Here is a 16,083-nt window from a genome sequence, read left to right as displayed (position 1 = left end):
TGGAGTGCGCAGAACATTAAAGTGAAGCATTTGATTTTGTATTCGCTTTTGTTGCTTCATTATAACGTTCTACGTACTCGATCCATTTGAGGTATAATGAACGTTGGCTCAATTCTACGTGTAAAAGCTTTGACGTCGAGTTTATCGATACGAATCATATAGTTATTTGAAAATGTACGTTCACGTTTTTTTTAGTGAGTATATCATGTTATTTTACAATATCACACGAACATCGTTTTGCCTTTAAATGTCTACTCTTCTCTAATTGGCCACTTGATTTTGTAAACCCTTTTCGTTACAAATTTGAACTGATGACGTTAAGAAGTCAAGCAATGTTGCGGCGTGTAGCTGACTTTTTGTCACCAGTCTAGTCCGGGACAAATACAATTTGGTGATACAAATAATTCGTAAAACTTACATGAATTATATCCAATAAAAGAACAATCTGGAAGGAGTCCAGCTCATTTCGCCAACTTCGTTACGATCTGCGAAGTAGTTGCTTTTCCCTATGATTTATATTTGAATTGTTTCAAACATATGATGAATATTTTTCAAAAGTTCGCCAAATTGGTTACCGTTTATGGTTACGGATCCCCAATTAATCATTTAACCCAATTGGATTCGTAGCGTGAGTTTTATTGTAATATATAATGTCAGGCAGATATATAAATGATAATAATTAAATTACTGTTTCGCCGTCCTGGTAACGACTTATTATTAAGTGGATATCGCTATTTTCAGGTGAGTAGTTATCAGTGCCTCGATTATGACTGCCTCGTTGATTTAGTGACTAGATAAAAGGCAGCAGATTCTGAGTTTTTATGATAAAAAGTTATTGGATAGCTCAGACTGTGAAAGTTGGAAGTGTTTACAATCTCATGCCTCGGAAATAACGTACAGGAACGCCTGCGCCTGTACTTTTTCGTCTCTTGTTTTAGTAATCTTTCTCAATCAATTGATTTTATCTCATATGTTAATTAATTAATTAAGTCATTGTAAGAGTATATGAAAGAACGTTAAACAATAATCGTAAGTTGAAAACGGCAAATGGTTTAAAAACTGTAACACAAATACAGCATCACAATCTTTCGCACACTAAGCCGGAACATCTGTATGCAAAATGGAAAAAACGCACTTTCATTTGACGCGCATTTGAATAAAAATAGCGACGTAATATATCTGTTATTTAAAATGGATAGTTTTTTTTTTTTAAGTTATAATCCTTTTCTTGTGGCATACGTTAGCGGACGAGCATATGGGCTACCTGATGGTAAGTGGTTACCACCGCTCATGGGCAATGGCGCTATAAGAAATATTAACCATTCCTTTGATCGCCAATTATTTTATTTAATTAGTGCCTGTAGTTACACTGGTTCACTCACCCTTCAAACCGGAACACAACAATACTGAGTACTGTTGTTTGGCGGCAGAATATCTGACGAGTGGGTGGTACCTACCCAGACGGGCATTCACAAAGCTCTACCACCATAAAACACACCAAAAACTCCTGTTGGTGCGTTGTGAATAAATATTTTGAGTGAATTTATATGATCCGCGCGCGGGGTGACAAGAAGTTGGTCTACTACATGAAGTTGCTCGCTAAGCAGCCAATTAGGTGTCAATTCGCTCGAAATAGACAACTTCACACCTTGCTTTATTTTGCAATGTTTATTTTAGTATAATTTTAAATTGTGATATTTAAATTTGTGAGTTTTACAGTAGCAGTGGAAAAAATATAGAAACTACATTTATCATGATAATAATAATTATTTTATTATCAACACGTACGTTATTAATATTTTATTGTAATTATATAAAAAATATTTTTAATTAGGCCGAGAGAGAACTAGAACTTCTCACGCGCGTACATATAAATACACGCACTTTTTTAATTTATTTCTTCCTGAAATTTAATTTGAGTTTCCTTATTGTTTTTTATTGATTCGCTTTCCGATTCTTAATTAATCTATATATGCCATTATTATAAATGCGAATGTGCCAGAACAGCGAAAACAGGCACTCCAGCGAGAACAAAAAAAAAAAGTAGTGTTGCGATGAAGAAGTATTTTTTTGTATCTTAAACCCGACGTCTATTCCCTTATACATGAGCGAAGTCGCGTTAGAAAACTAGTAGTACTCAATAAATACCTTTTAAATCCGGAACCTCGGAACCTCGGTCTGATGCTTTATAAACTAGCCACTAGTCCAACGAGTTAGTCGAGTTGTTTCGTTACTGTTTCTGCAATGTCTGTCCGAGTCATTGAATTTTCGAGATTATTCTCCTATAGCACGGAGGAAGATTATATATGCAACTTTGCTTTTGCGTTTATAAAAATATTAAATATTACATTAACAAGTACTTGGAAACATTGTTTCAATAAAAACGATACGTTGAGAACGATTGGACCAAAACGACCGAGCGGTAATATATCTCTCAATTAGAAAAATACATACACACGCATATTATTTCTAATTATGCAATGCAACTGTAAATACATACGAGTTACGAACCGTTCCAGCTCAGTGGAACGAATACGCGGAACTCAGTCAATGGCCGCAAATTTACGTGTAAGTAGGGTTTTGTGAGAGCCGAGATGGCCAAGTGGTTTGAACGCGTGCATCTTAACCTACGATTGCGGTTTCACACCCAGGCAACCACTGAATTTCCATGTGCTTAATTTGTGTTTATAATTCATCCCGTGCTCGGTGAACTCGGTGAACGAAAACATCGTGAGGAAACATGCATGTATCTAATTTCAACGAAATTCTGCCACATGTGTGTTCCAAGCCTTCTCCTCAAAGGGAGAGGAGGCCTTAGCCCAGCCCATAAATTTACAGGCTGTTAATGTATGTAAAATGTATGAAGGGGTTTGTGCAAGCCCGCCTGGGTCGGTACTATTCACTCATCATATATTCTACCACCAAATAGCAAAACTTAGTATGTTTTTTTTTTATAGTTGTATTATGAAGTATTTAGTTTTTAAACTTCGTTATATATATATGATCACATATAATATGTTTTATTATAAGATACTTTTTGTCGTGCGCGGCTTTGCTTGCGTTGTAGGGGTCCGTTGCCCAGTTTTAGGTATAGAAAAGTAACCCAGGTAACTTCCTTGGTTTTGCTTCATCAACTAATTTCATCAAATTCGGTTTCTCGTTTGACCGTGAACAGACAGAGTTACTTTCGCATTTATATTATGAGAATAGATAACAAATTCTCCAGTCTCGACACGTTTGAAGTGAAAGCTAGCAACTTTGACAATATTCGAAAACTTTTTACGAGGATTTGTAGATTCTGGGTAAAATAAGATTTTTAGAGAATGTGTCGCAACGACAGATGCATGTTATTATTTGGAGAGAAAACATGCTTAAAAATGAAAATGAAATGAAATAATAAAACATTTTAATTTCATACAATCCTTTTATCTAAGCGATCGGAGATAGTTTATAAAAATAGCGTAGACACTCATGTAACAAGAAAGGCTTAGAGCTCACGGTAAGATTAGATCAGCAGTATTCATAACGTACTGGAAACTGTCTGAGTACAAGGTTGGCGTGAAATATTGATTTCTATGTATGAAAGGACCGTTAGTTTTTATTAAATCTAGCTAGAATGTGAACGGCAGAATAATTATTTTAAAATAACGAGCCAACTTGGGTTAGATTATAAAATCTAGCTCAAATTGACACTGATCTCACCTACAGTAACCGCCTATAACTGTCCCATAGCTGGGCCTTCTCTCTCTTCGAGAAGGTTTTGACTTTATTCCCTTCTCTACTGAGCACGAGATGAATTAAAAACTAAATGAAGCACGTACAAATTCAGTGATGCTAGTCTGTTTGAATCTGCGATCATCGCTTAAGATGTACGTGTTTGAACCAATGGGCCGCCTCGAAATAATAATATTTTCCTAATGCTACTTAATGTACATTGAATGCTCCGTTAAATTTTTTTTTGTGCCATATATGTAAAGCCGTATAGTAGAGTGGAAGCTATCTCAATCAAGGGGTAGCAAATGACTACTGCTACAAGGATTTATTGCTAAGCGGCGAGCATTAATCGAGCACCTAAGCCTCGTATCGTAAAACAACCAACGAAAGCATTTTTCGAATGCAGTTTACATACGTCATCTAAATCCATCGTCGTCAAATAAGAAAAGAGCAAGCGAAACAAGAAAAAAGAGTTCTATTTTCTTTGATTACTTTATAAACTTCCCATTCGGAACCCGTAGAGACTTTTCAAATATGACATGTATGTCCGTTTCTATAGTTATATTTAAAGGTGAGATTGTAACGTTTAGATAAATGTCTCATTGAAATTAATCCTTTTAAATGGCGATGAAAAAGCGCTTGTAATAAAGAGCCTTCTTAAATAAAGTAGGTTATAATTTAGATATTATTTTAAAATTAATCTAATGTACAACGTATAAGTTTTTGATTACGCTATAATTCGTTGGGAGGAATTATCGTTGAGATTAATTTAGTATTGACTTTGTTGACCACTTATTTCTAGGTTTCCGGTCCATTTGTTTGGCTGAATATTTATTCAAATACAAATAAATACGTCATATGTTTTCATTATATGAGAGATGATATATATGATATTATGATGATAACCTTCACATATACATACTTTTTACATCTTTGTAAAAAATAGGATATCGAAAACTGGGGACGTAAAAACATATAGATTTGTAAACAGCGAATATACTAAATTATACATACAGGTAACACTGACCTTCTATTTTATGGAGGGTGTGGGGGTATGCCGATATCAAGGTCTGTATAATAAACACTAAATTAAGATTACATCTAGCTCTAATTCCTCGTCCTTGGTTCGGTGAATGTAAATTACATTTTATGCTGACCATACTATTTCTTACACCCGCTATTTTCTCAGACAGCAAAAAAATAAGTGTAGTAAATACTCTTTTCTACCGAGCACGAGATGAATTAAAAATCAAATGAAGCACATACAAATTCAGTGATGCCTGTTTGTCTGTTTGAATCCGCGATCATCGGTTAAGATGAACGGAGTACTAATATTATAAGAACATTTTTGACAGTGTTGCTAACCTCAAAAATAATAATACTCAATAGCTTAAACAGTTTATTAAATACTCGATTAGTATTATATGCACGCGATTTTTAATATAATTACTATATAACACTAAACTCTAAATTATGTATTTAGGTCAAACTTTACACGCGGACTTATATAGGATAATAGTTGGATCCAAAAAGAGTTGTACTCAACTCGTTTTAGCACGAAAACAAATATTTTTTACTCTGTGGTAAGGCTTCGTGTAGATAGTTATACTTTGTATTGTTGTGTTACGGTTCGAAGGGTGAGTGAGCCAATGTCACACAAGGGACATAACATCTTAGTTCTCAAGGTTGGTGATGCGTTGGTTATACGAGGTTAACACTCTCCTTAAAGTACCAATGGTTATGGTCAGTGGTCACCACTTAGCATCAGGTGGCCTATTTTTCCACCTAGTAATATGACATAAAAACAAGTAAAGAATGGTTTAATTATATAATTATATTTTTAATAAGTAAAAAAAAAGTCGTTGTTCATATCTGCATAAATGCTTACCTATTTGATAGCTAACATATTTTTAAACGCTTTATTGTAAAGTTTTGAAATATAAAATATATTTGATTTGATAAACAAGAAAGATATTGATGCGGTTTCATTATAATTTTGTTAATTTATCTGGAAGTTTTGAGTATACAACTAATGAATGATGATAATGATGTTGAAAAAGAGTAACTTCTCAGTTTCTTGCCGGTTCTTCTCGGAAGAATCTACATTCCGAACCGGTGGTAGCTTTACTAAAAATAGTTTGTTAAGTGACGGTTTAAAAGTGCTTGTAAAAGCCTACTTGAATAAAGTATATTTGATTTTGATTTTTAAATAAAAAAAAAATCAGTTATTAAGGTATATATTATACTATATTTGTCTCATAAAAACATTTCATAATAAACTACAATATGAGATATAATTGTGAGCAGCGCCAGTAGCGGCGTAAGAAATAATTAAAAATTTCTTAGTGTCGTGGTGGTTTCATGTCGTCAGTAACTAAAACCAACTGACCCATTTGCTTGCATTTCTGCATCAAGAAAAACCGTCCGACTAAAGATATTGATTAAATTATTTTAATAGATGTAAAGGGTATAACAAAACCTTACATAACCCAACTAGTATTATAAATAGAATGAAACTAAGTGAGTTTATTACGGCTTAATATCTTAAATATTCAACCGATGATCACGAAATTTAGCATACAGTTAATCATGGGTACAGTAAATGACATAGGGTACCAAATACTTAGAGAAGGTAGTAAGTAAAACAATACTTTAGTAAAGTAGGATTTGTAACAGTTCTACGTAAATTGTAAAACTGTTGTGATCCGAGGAACACCACTGAATTTTCATGCTGAATTGTTTTCGTCGTCTCGTACTCGACCGTGAAGAAAAACATCGTGAGTAAATCTGTATTTGAGCAGCGTGGTATAATAAGCTTCTCCTAAATAGGCCTTAAGCTTAACAGCGGAAAATTTACTGGCCTTTAATTTTTTTACTATCTCGAGTCTTAAAAAGAATCCAAATTTAAATTCAAGCGTAATTTCGGCTACATTTGCTGGAAAGCCAAGTTTTTATACGCGTTGTGGTAACAATTCACGTTTATCGGAGTCACGCCCGTGAAAAGTATTGTGAGCATTTCTATAGTAATTAACCCCGTTGCAGACGGTGCATCGATTTGTATGTTTTCGTATTTAAAGGTCACTACTAACACAATTAATGCCAGTTTATGGACTTTTTAAACATGCAGTGTTTTTTTAATGAGTTATAAAATATGCTAAGGAAAAATTAATTCGTCTTTATTAAAAACAAGTTTGGCATCATCAATTTGCCGGTCAAGAGTTTATTTATAAAATTTTAATAAGTTTCATCAGTTTCAACATCATTTCATTGTATTGAAAAAAAAAAAATCAGGACAGCAGAAGTGAAATGTAATGTATATTGTATAATTATATATATAATAGCAATGATTTTTTCATACAAACTCAAACTCAAACTCAAATTCCTTTATTCAATATAGAAGTATTACACTTTCTTATTGATTGTCAAGTTAAACACTACCATTAGTACAACAAGTGTATACATACAATTAGTGTATATTTATATTTACTCACGAAGGCACTTCGAACGTTAATATTTTTTTATTAAATAAAACTTAACAAATGTTACAATCTTATTTGTATTATTTTATGAATTCATTTTAGTCCTATCACGCACACTAATACACCTTGTAATCACGTGCGTCACACATATTGCACGAAGATAATAATGGAGAGGCGCGCCTTCGTGAGTGAATAGATCTATAAGTAATTTATAACGGACTTATTTTTAAACGTTAAAGAGTAGCTAAGTGAAACATGCTGTCTTCTTCTTTCGAATTTCAAATCATTGGTGACAGAAAGAGATAAATCATTGTTTAACCAAACACCCCCAAACAATATCTACCAGTCATCATAGAGCGTATGCAATTGTAATTTTTAGTTTATTTTTCAGTGGGACTATAACGACCCTATGGACACGTAGGGGTTAAATAACGCCAATCGTTCGATTCGTTTCGCGTTAGATAACAACTAGTTGTCGCCCGCGTCTTTGCTCGCATTTTAAGGATTAGTCGTCAGGCATATATTCATAAGCAGCCTGTAAATTTCCCACTGCTGGGTTAAGGCTTCCTCTCCCTCTGAAGGAGAAGGTTTGGAGAATATTCTACCAGACTGCTCCAATGCGGGTTGGTGGAATACACATGTGGCAGAATTTCGTTTGAAATTAGACACATGTAGGTTTCCTCACGATGTTTTCCTTAACCGCCGAGCACGAGATGAATTATAAACACAAATTAAGCACATGAAAATTCATGTTGGTCCTTGTTCAAGCTTGGTTCATACCAAATTTCATCAAATTCGGTTCAGTGGTTTAGCCGCGACAGACAGGCAGACAGAGTTACTTTCGCATTTATAATATTAGTATAGATAATTTAGATATAGATGTCACAGCTAGTATTATATTAACGTGAGTTAATTTTAAACAATACCAATATATCTATTTTGAGTAAAGTGCTTTCGTATGTTCACGAAACTTTTCAATAGCTGCTCTATAAATGTTGAGAATAAAAAATATATTAGATGTATACGTAAAATATAATTGCTTCAATAACGTTATTATAAAATTAATAAATTTCGCCTTTCGTTAGGAAATTGGTTTTAATATACTTTGCATTTTAAAAATAATGAAAATTATATCATATAATTTATACTCTATAACTACAAGTAATATTTTTTAGAACTGGACCTATAGTTCCAGAGATTATCCTCCCCTACATACAAACAAACAGATTTGAACCCTTTATAACATTAGTACAGATTTTTTTTTTTTTTGTAATAAATAACCGTAAATATCCAGTTTAGTTTTGTAATGCTAGCCGTTCCTTACAGCGCTGAAAAACTTTTTTTTTTTTTTTTAATATTGGACAACATCACATAGATTACTCTGATCCCAATGTAAGTAGCTAAAGCACTTGTGTTATGGAAATCAGAAATAACGACGGTACCACAAACACCCAGACCCAAGGAAATATAGAAAACTAATGAACTTTTTCTATATCGACTCGGCCGGGAATCGAACCCGGGACCTCGGAGTAGCGTACCCATGAAAACCGGTGTACATACTACTCGACCACAGAGGTCGTCTTAATAAAAGTCTTAATTAAAGATGTAGGGCATGAAAACAAAAAAAATATTCTAGTAAATGCTCCACTGCTGATATTCAAAAAGGGCGAATCAATTACATTAAACTTTCAAAAGACTGTTTACAAGAAGACATATTTAACATTTAACGTAGAGTTTAAAATGTCTAGGCAAAGTCGCGGAAAAACACTAGTAATTTATGCAAATAGTAATAAATATTAAATTACATATAAAAATGAGGTTAATGACACTTTGTTTATTATTTCGTTCGATCTGATTGAAGAAACCGATCAATCTTTTATCTATGTATAAATTGCCTTTGAACGAGGTCAGCGTTATTATTCGGAGATGCGGTGCAGAAATAGGTTTCCCATCGATCTGAGTTTCAGCCTGGTTTCGGAACGGATGACGTTTAGTTCAGATAGCTCTGCGGCTTAGATGTGGATATAAGCTAAACGTTTAGTTACATTTATAGTTCGAAATATAAAACTTATGAATTTTTTTTTTGATTCCCCATTTCTATGCTAATATTCGCATATGTAGCAAAAGTAACTTTGTATGACATACTGTTGCTCTTTCAAGACCACAGATCGAATTTAATAAAATTTGTAATGAAGCTTTTTTTTTGCCTAATATCTGACGACCAAGCGACTACTAGTGTTATGACTACTAATGTGTGCATTTATCAGAAATTTCAATACTGATGTTTTTCTTTCACTTATATAATTATAATAAAAGAAGGTATTTGGTGGTAGGGCTTTGTGCAAGCCCGTCTTGGTAGGTACCACCCACTCATCAGATATTCTACCGCCAAGCAACAGTACTCAGTATTATTGTGTTCCGGGTTAAAGGGTGAGTGAGCTAGTGTAACTACAGGCACAACAGACATTATATCTTAGTTCCAAATGTTGTTGGCGCATTTGCGATGTAAGGAATGGTTAATATTTCTTACAGCGCCATTGTCTATGGGTAGTGGTGACCACTTACCATCAGGTGGCCCATATGCTTGTCCGCCAACCTATACCATAAAATAAAAACAAAAAAAAAACTCTCTACACTGAAAAATGACGTTTTGTTTGTAACGATTAGCTGAAAATATTACTAAACCAATATATATAAAACTTATACCAGAAGTAGGCTTGTCAGTAAAGATTTTAGTATATAATATTATTAAATATGTACCTGTGTTTCGCACTATCAATCGCACTATAAAAATGGGTATTTTCAATTTAGACTATTGTCGTGACAAGCATGAAGTTCATATATTCCTGTTAAATGTTAAGGAACCTGTTTTTGCAAAGGCTTAAATATATAATCATATATCTGTCGATAAAATCGGTTCGTAGTTCCGATTCCACTTGAATAATGTTTCTAGATTTCTAAAGCTGAGATGGCCCAGTGGTTAGAACACGTGTATCTTAACCGATGATTTCGGGTTCAAACCCAGGCAAGCACCACTGAATTTTCATGTGCTTAATTTGTGTTTATAATTCATCTCGTGCTCGCCGGCGAAGGAAAACATCGCGAGGAAACCTGCATGTGCCTAATTTCAACGAATTTCTGCCACATGTGTATTCCACCAACCCGCATTGGAGCAGCGTGGTGGAATATGCTCCAAACCTTCTCCTCAAAGGGAGAGGAGGTCTTTAGCCCAGCAGTGGGAAATTTACAGGCTGCTAATGTAATGCTAATGTAATGTAAATTTTTCTAACAGATTAAATAATTAATTAATCTATTAATAATCTCGATTTATACTTACTTTTTTGGGTTCTGTTTATTCATGTACAATTTATACACATATGAATCAGAATATATATATACAAGAATAATAATTGATGCGCCTGTTAGTATGAACTTACGGGATCAATTCTTTGTGGTATAAGAGATTGAGGAATATTCACACAATATACTTTTGTTTTGCAAAGACAACGTTCCTAGTAATGATTTATTTCGTAGTATTATATATGTATATTACTCTTTATGCTTTCCTTTAATAAATAAAGCGAAAATAATTATAAATACGAGAAAAAATAGTGGTACTTGCCCGAGTTTGATCCAATAATCTTTCGGTTAGCATAACATGATATAACTTAAATAAAATAAATATTAATTTCATATTACATTACAATCCTATTATATCATTAATAATGCGTTTTATTAAAATTACAAGGTTATATTGTGGCATTGAATTCAGTATAACCTCAACAGATGTCACCCATAACCCCCAAACGGAAAGGTCACGGGTCCCTATCGTAAAACTTCATCCGATAACATCGCGCGGGTCGCTGACCTGACTCGGGTCATGCAATTTACCCATATACGTCTTGAATGCGGAAATATCAAAGAGTTACTAAGCTATGGCTACAGGAAAAAAAAGTTTATAAATATATGTATTCACGTGATAAAACTGGAACATGATCAGGTCATTGACCCGACTATGAAATGTTTTTGATATTATAATGCGATGTCGGTTAACGGTTATTTATTTATTTTTTAATATTGCCGATATATAAAAATTACATATGGCGTACAGGCAAAAGTCCACCACGGGAGACACACGGTAAACCTTAACACAAAAATATTCCGGATGTTTTTAATAGAGAGGGTATACTTACAGTTGCTTCAATATATGTTCACAACAATATTATGTGTGTCACAATCATTGTCTAGACACGAAGAGGAAAGGTAAACTAGTAACGTCTAGTTTATTTCCCAATGTTAATACAACCCCCCATCCCCAAAAATGTTGTCAGTTTAAATAATAATTACTCGCTGTCGCCGGCACTTCGTTTACGTTTCAGAGGTTAGTCGTGAGGTGTTAGGCATAGAAGAGTAATCTATGTGCTTCCTTGGTGTTCAAGGTTACTTCAAACCTAATTTCATCGAATTCGATTCATTGGTTTGGCAGTGGAAGAACTCTTGTCAGCCGACAAGAATAACTTTCGCATTTGTAATATTAGAATAGACGAATATTGTTTAGACAATACGTATACAATCTGCCTTCTGTTTTTTATTTAAAAGACGCTACATCCACGGTCTCACAGTGCCTTCTGTTTTACAAATTACAATTGGAGATAAATATTATGGGTAGACGCAGACGAACCGTAGAAGGCGTATTAAAATTAAAATTTGCAAAAATCTTAATTTCGAAACGTAAGTGTTATCTAAATTTCAAGTTTGTCTTCATATCTTCACTTCGACCCTTACGCGTCCCAAACACGTCCTTTACGATAATTACACTAAATTGCTAGGGAGCACATGTCACAGACACCTGCCGAGCCGGCGGGGTCGCGGTCATTAATTTATTACGATCTGTCGACATTATGGCGACGTTGCCGACGTTCTAAGGTCGGCCTTAATAGAGGAACCCTTAGGACGCACATATTCTGAGCTTTTAAGTGGACTCTCGAGGCTTAGTCTCAATACTCGCGCTCCGCCTGGTGACGCTGTCAAGGCCAGTAGAGCCAACCGCACACTATAAATGTATCTCGTAACATAAAGCAGTCTATAGAATATATGGACACTTCGATCTATCCACTCAAGAATACGACACACCACCATGAAGTTAAATTATCGACGTTAAATAATATAATCAAATTTGCATTATTTTTTTATGCTGTTTTTATTCTTACATTAGTCAGCCACACACATTTAGATATCTCGTGTGGACGAGCGTCACTCACACTAATGCACGCCGATAATAAATTATACGGGGTGGCGCGCCTTCGAAGGTGAACAGTTCCATAACCCTAAAATAACGGTTCCAACTCAAATTTAGTGTTTAAGTGAATTCTTCTCGTAATCGGCGTCAAAATAAAAATATCGTGTTACATTGAATAACACACATGGTCAAATGTGTATCCAATTTACACTGGAAGTATTATTGATACTAAAAGTATTTTCAGTACTAGAGTCACAAGTCACTAAAACGATCGTAAAGAATGCACACACACATCATTTACGGGATAAACGAGAAAAATACATATAACGAGAAAGTCGCGTTGAACGGCTACTAATGATTGTATAACTAACATTTTACGCTTTAAATGGGACAAAAAATGAATCTAATTCCACAATATTTGCTCAACACTTGTCAAAGATGCTTCATAATATTAAATAAATGTTAATGCACGCAAATTCAAACCATAGAGAACATAAAATAAAGACCAAAATAGCGTTTGTATTTAACGCAATCTTTAATGAATAAAGTATTTTACTATGAGGTTGGACACGATGCATTAATTTAGTTCAGTAATTGATAACCATAATGAATAAGTCGAGATGGTCTAGTAGACTGATTATTTAGATTTTAAGCAATAATAATACACACTAACGGTAATAATCATTGCTTAGTCCACTTGACTGTGTTCCACCCAATCAAAATTTATTCTGTCAAACAGTAATACTTTGTATTGTCGTGTTCCGGTTAGATGAGCGACAATAAAAAATAATAGATATTTGTACTGAAAATTAGTATGGGGTGCTGTTTTCAGCATCGCGTTTGCGTTTGGTTTGCCCGAATACATACGGGGTCTCGACAGTAAAAATAAAATGTTCGCATTTTTGTTTGAACGTTGTTTTTAATTGCAATTACCACGTGGTGGTAATAAGTGGCAATCGGATGCGGACACGGTTTTTGAGACCGTAAGTGTACTACGTATTTGACGATAACTTGACCATGTAAGAAGTCTGTGTTTAAGCAAAGATACGTGGTACTATGAGTTTATGATTAATATATCTTTATTTATCTTATATCCACTTTAATTTTACTTCCGAAATTCCGACATCAGTTTCGTCGACGTTCAAAACGCCATTTTGACGCAAATCCATATCGCGTCAATTTGCTGTCAAATGTTGTTTATTTGGCTATTCTTCTGTTACGGTTGGAATAGAGTATATAAAACTATATGGCTAGGTCACTACTTTTGTCTTAATATAGTACCGCTCTTTGGAGATAGCATTAGTATTAGCAGGTAGCAACTATATTTCACAATCTCTCATTGATTATTATGAATCGCACAAACATGGTACTGCAGTATTCACGTTATTGCCTTCTAATGAAATTGAAGTACAAAAAATACTGCGCTCTCTAAAAACAAATGCTATGGGTGTTGACGGCATTTCGTTAGACATGATTTTATTGACGCTGTCAAATACATTATCCGTGATTACTAGAGTTATTAACACATCTATTATGACCAATGTATTTCCTACCCAATGGCAGACCGCACTAGTGAGACCCATTCCCAAAAAAGACAATATAAGTGAACTCAAAGATTTACGCCCCATAAGCATATTACCTTGCATATCAAAGATTTTAGAAAAGATTGTTTGTAACCAACTGTCAGCTTATTTAGAATCTAACAATATTCTGCCATCCATGCAGTCAGGGTTTCGAAAACATCACAGTACCACGACTGCTTTATTAGATGTAATAGACAACATTTTATGCGCGCAAGACGAAGGTGAGATTACAATTCTCATTTTATTGGACTTCTCTCGGGCTTTTGATACTATAAATAGATCATTATTTTTAACAAAATTAAAATATTACGGATTCACTACTGATACAATAAAATGGTTTACAAGTTATTTAGCTCATCGGAAACAAATTGTGGAGGTGCTGAATGATAATGGCTCAAGAGCCATTTCTGACTGTTGCCCCGTTAATAGAGGAGTTCCTCAAGGTTCCATACTAGGGCCAATTATCTTCGCACTATATTGTGCCGATATAGTTAACAGCATTAAATATTGCAAATACCACATTTATGCTGATGATATACAGATGTATATATCATTTAAGCCTGCGGCATTTCACTTAGCCATTCTAAAATTAAATGAGGATCTAAATCGTATATCAGAATGGTCAGACTCACATAACCTTATATTAAATCCAACCAAAACTAAATACATTGTTTTAGGGACTAAAAATCAAATTAGCCGAATCGGTCATTTAAATCCACTGATACAGATCAATGGTGAAAAAATTCAACGCGTCACAGAGGCACGGAACTTAGGCTTAATATTTGATGAGAATTTACGATTTGAGAAGCATGTGGTTGATACAGCGCGTAATTGCTTCTATAGGCTTAAAGTCTTATATAAAATAAGAGATGTCCTCAGTGTGGACATGCGAATTAAACTATGCGATTCTTTAGTGCTATCTAAACTTAACTACGCTGATGTTGTTATCGGGCCAAGACTACTAGCACGAACAAAGAATATTATTCAGCGTGTACAAAATGCTTGTATCAGGTACTGCTTTAAAATACCGCCCCGCACTCACGTAACCCCTTTTCTTAATGACGCACGAATGATCAAGATGGAATATCGGAGACAGTTACATCTTGCAGTCTTACTTTTTGGTATTGTTCAACATAAAGCCCCTTTATACCTATACAACAAATTGAGCTGGATGAAAGACACCAATAAACTGTATCCCACAAGAGCGTCATTGTATATGCTAAGTGTGCCACCACATCAAACAGTGAACTTTCGTGGTAGTTTTCGATATGCAGCGACGAAGTGTTGGAATAACTTACCACCTCCCCTTTTGATCTTAAAAACCTTGTACAACTTTCGTATCAAGTACAAGTCATATTTATATAATTTACAACTACAATCGTCATAAATAGTATTTATGTTTTTATTTATTTATTTATTTTATTTTTATTTTTATTGGGTATGTCTAATTTTATTTTATAATATAAAATTATTATTTTATTATTTTAATAGATTGTTTTGCATGTATTTATTATGAATAACATTATGAATTGTATTAAGTATGTAACGTATTTATTTATATTATATTATTTGATATAACTATAGTTTAGTTTTGTTTATCACTTTGTCACGGCTCGTCACAGCCACAAAGGGTACCATTGAAAATCAGCGTTGGGCCCTAACCCAACATAAAAGCTGAATGGTACACCTCTTCAGGACACATCACGGTTGCAGACATTATAAGATTAGATTGTGTTTGTGTATGTATATAAATTTGTTGCTTTTTTTTTTTTTTTTTGTTTTTATTTTCTTTTAATATATAGTTCTTTTTTTTTGTTTTTTTGTCTTTTGTTATCTTATTGTCATTAGTTAATGTTTAATTATTATCTTTTTTTGCTTTTCTTATTCTTTTTGAATTTTGTGTTTGTAATGTGTGTTTGTCCTGAATAAATGTTTTCTTATTCTTATTCTTATTCTTATTCATTAGCAGCCCGTAAATGTCCCACTGCTGGGATAAAGGCCTCCTCTCCTTTGAGGAGAAGGTTTGGAGCATATTCCACCACGCTGCTCCAATGCGGGTTGGCGGAAT

At 34.1% G+C, this 16,083-nt stretch overlaps 1 protein-coding gene across 3 annotated transcripts in view; it reads right to left on the bottom strand.

Annotated features, from left to right (window-relative positions):
- LOC125070197 (oxysterol-binding protein-related protein 9) overlaps positions 1-16,083 on the bottom strand; it is an 89,386-nt gene that overhangs the window by 35,460 nt on the left and 37,843 nt on the right. The gene's annotated exons all lie outside the window — the stretch shown is intronic.

The sequence above is a fragment of the Vanessa atalanta genome, chromosome 17 (genome assembly GCF_905147765.1).
Source record: "Vanessa atalanta chromosome 17, ilVanAtal1.2, whole genome shotgun sequence".
NCBI classification, from domain to species: Eukaryota; Metazoa; Arthropoda; class Insecta; order Lepidoptera; family Nymphalidae; genus Vanessa; species Vanessa atalanta.
Note: the sequence above shows the minus strand (reverse complement) of the source record. Positions and strands in the feature narration are given on the sequence as shown.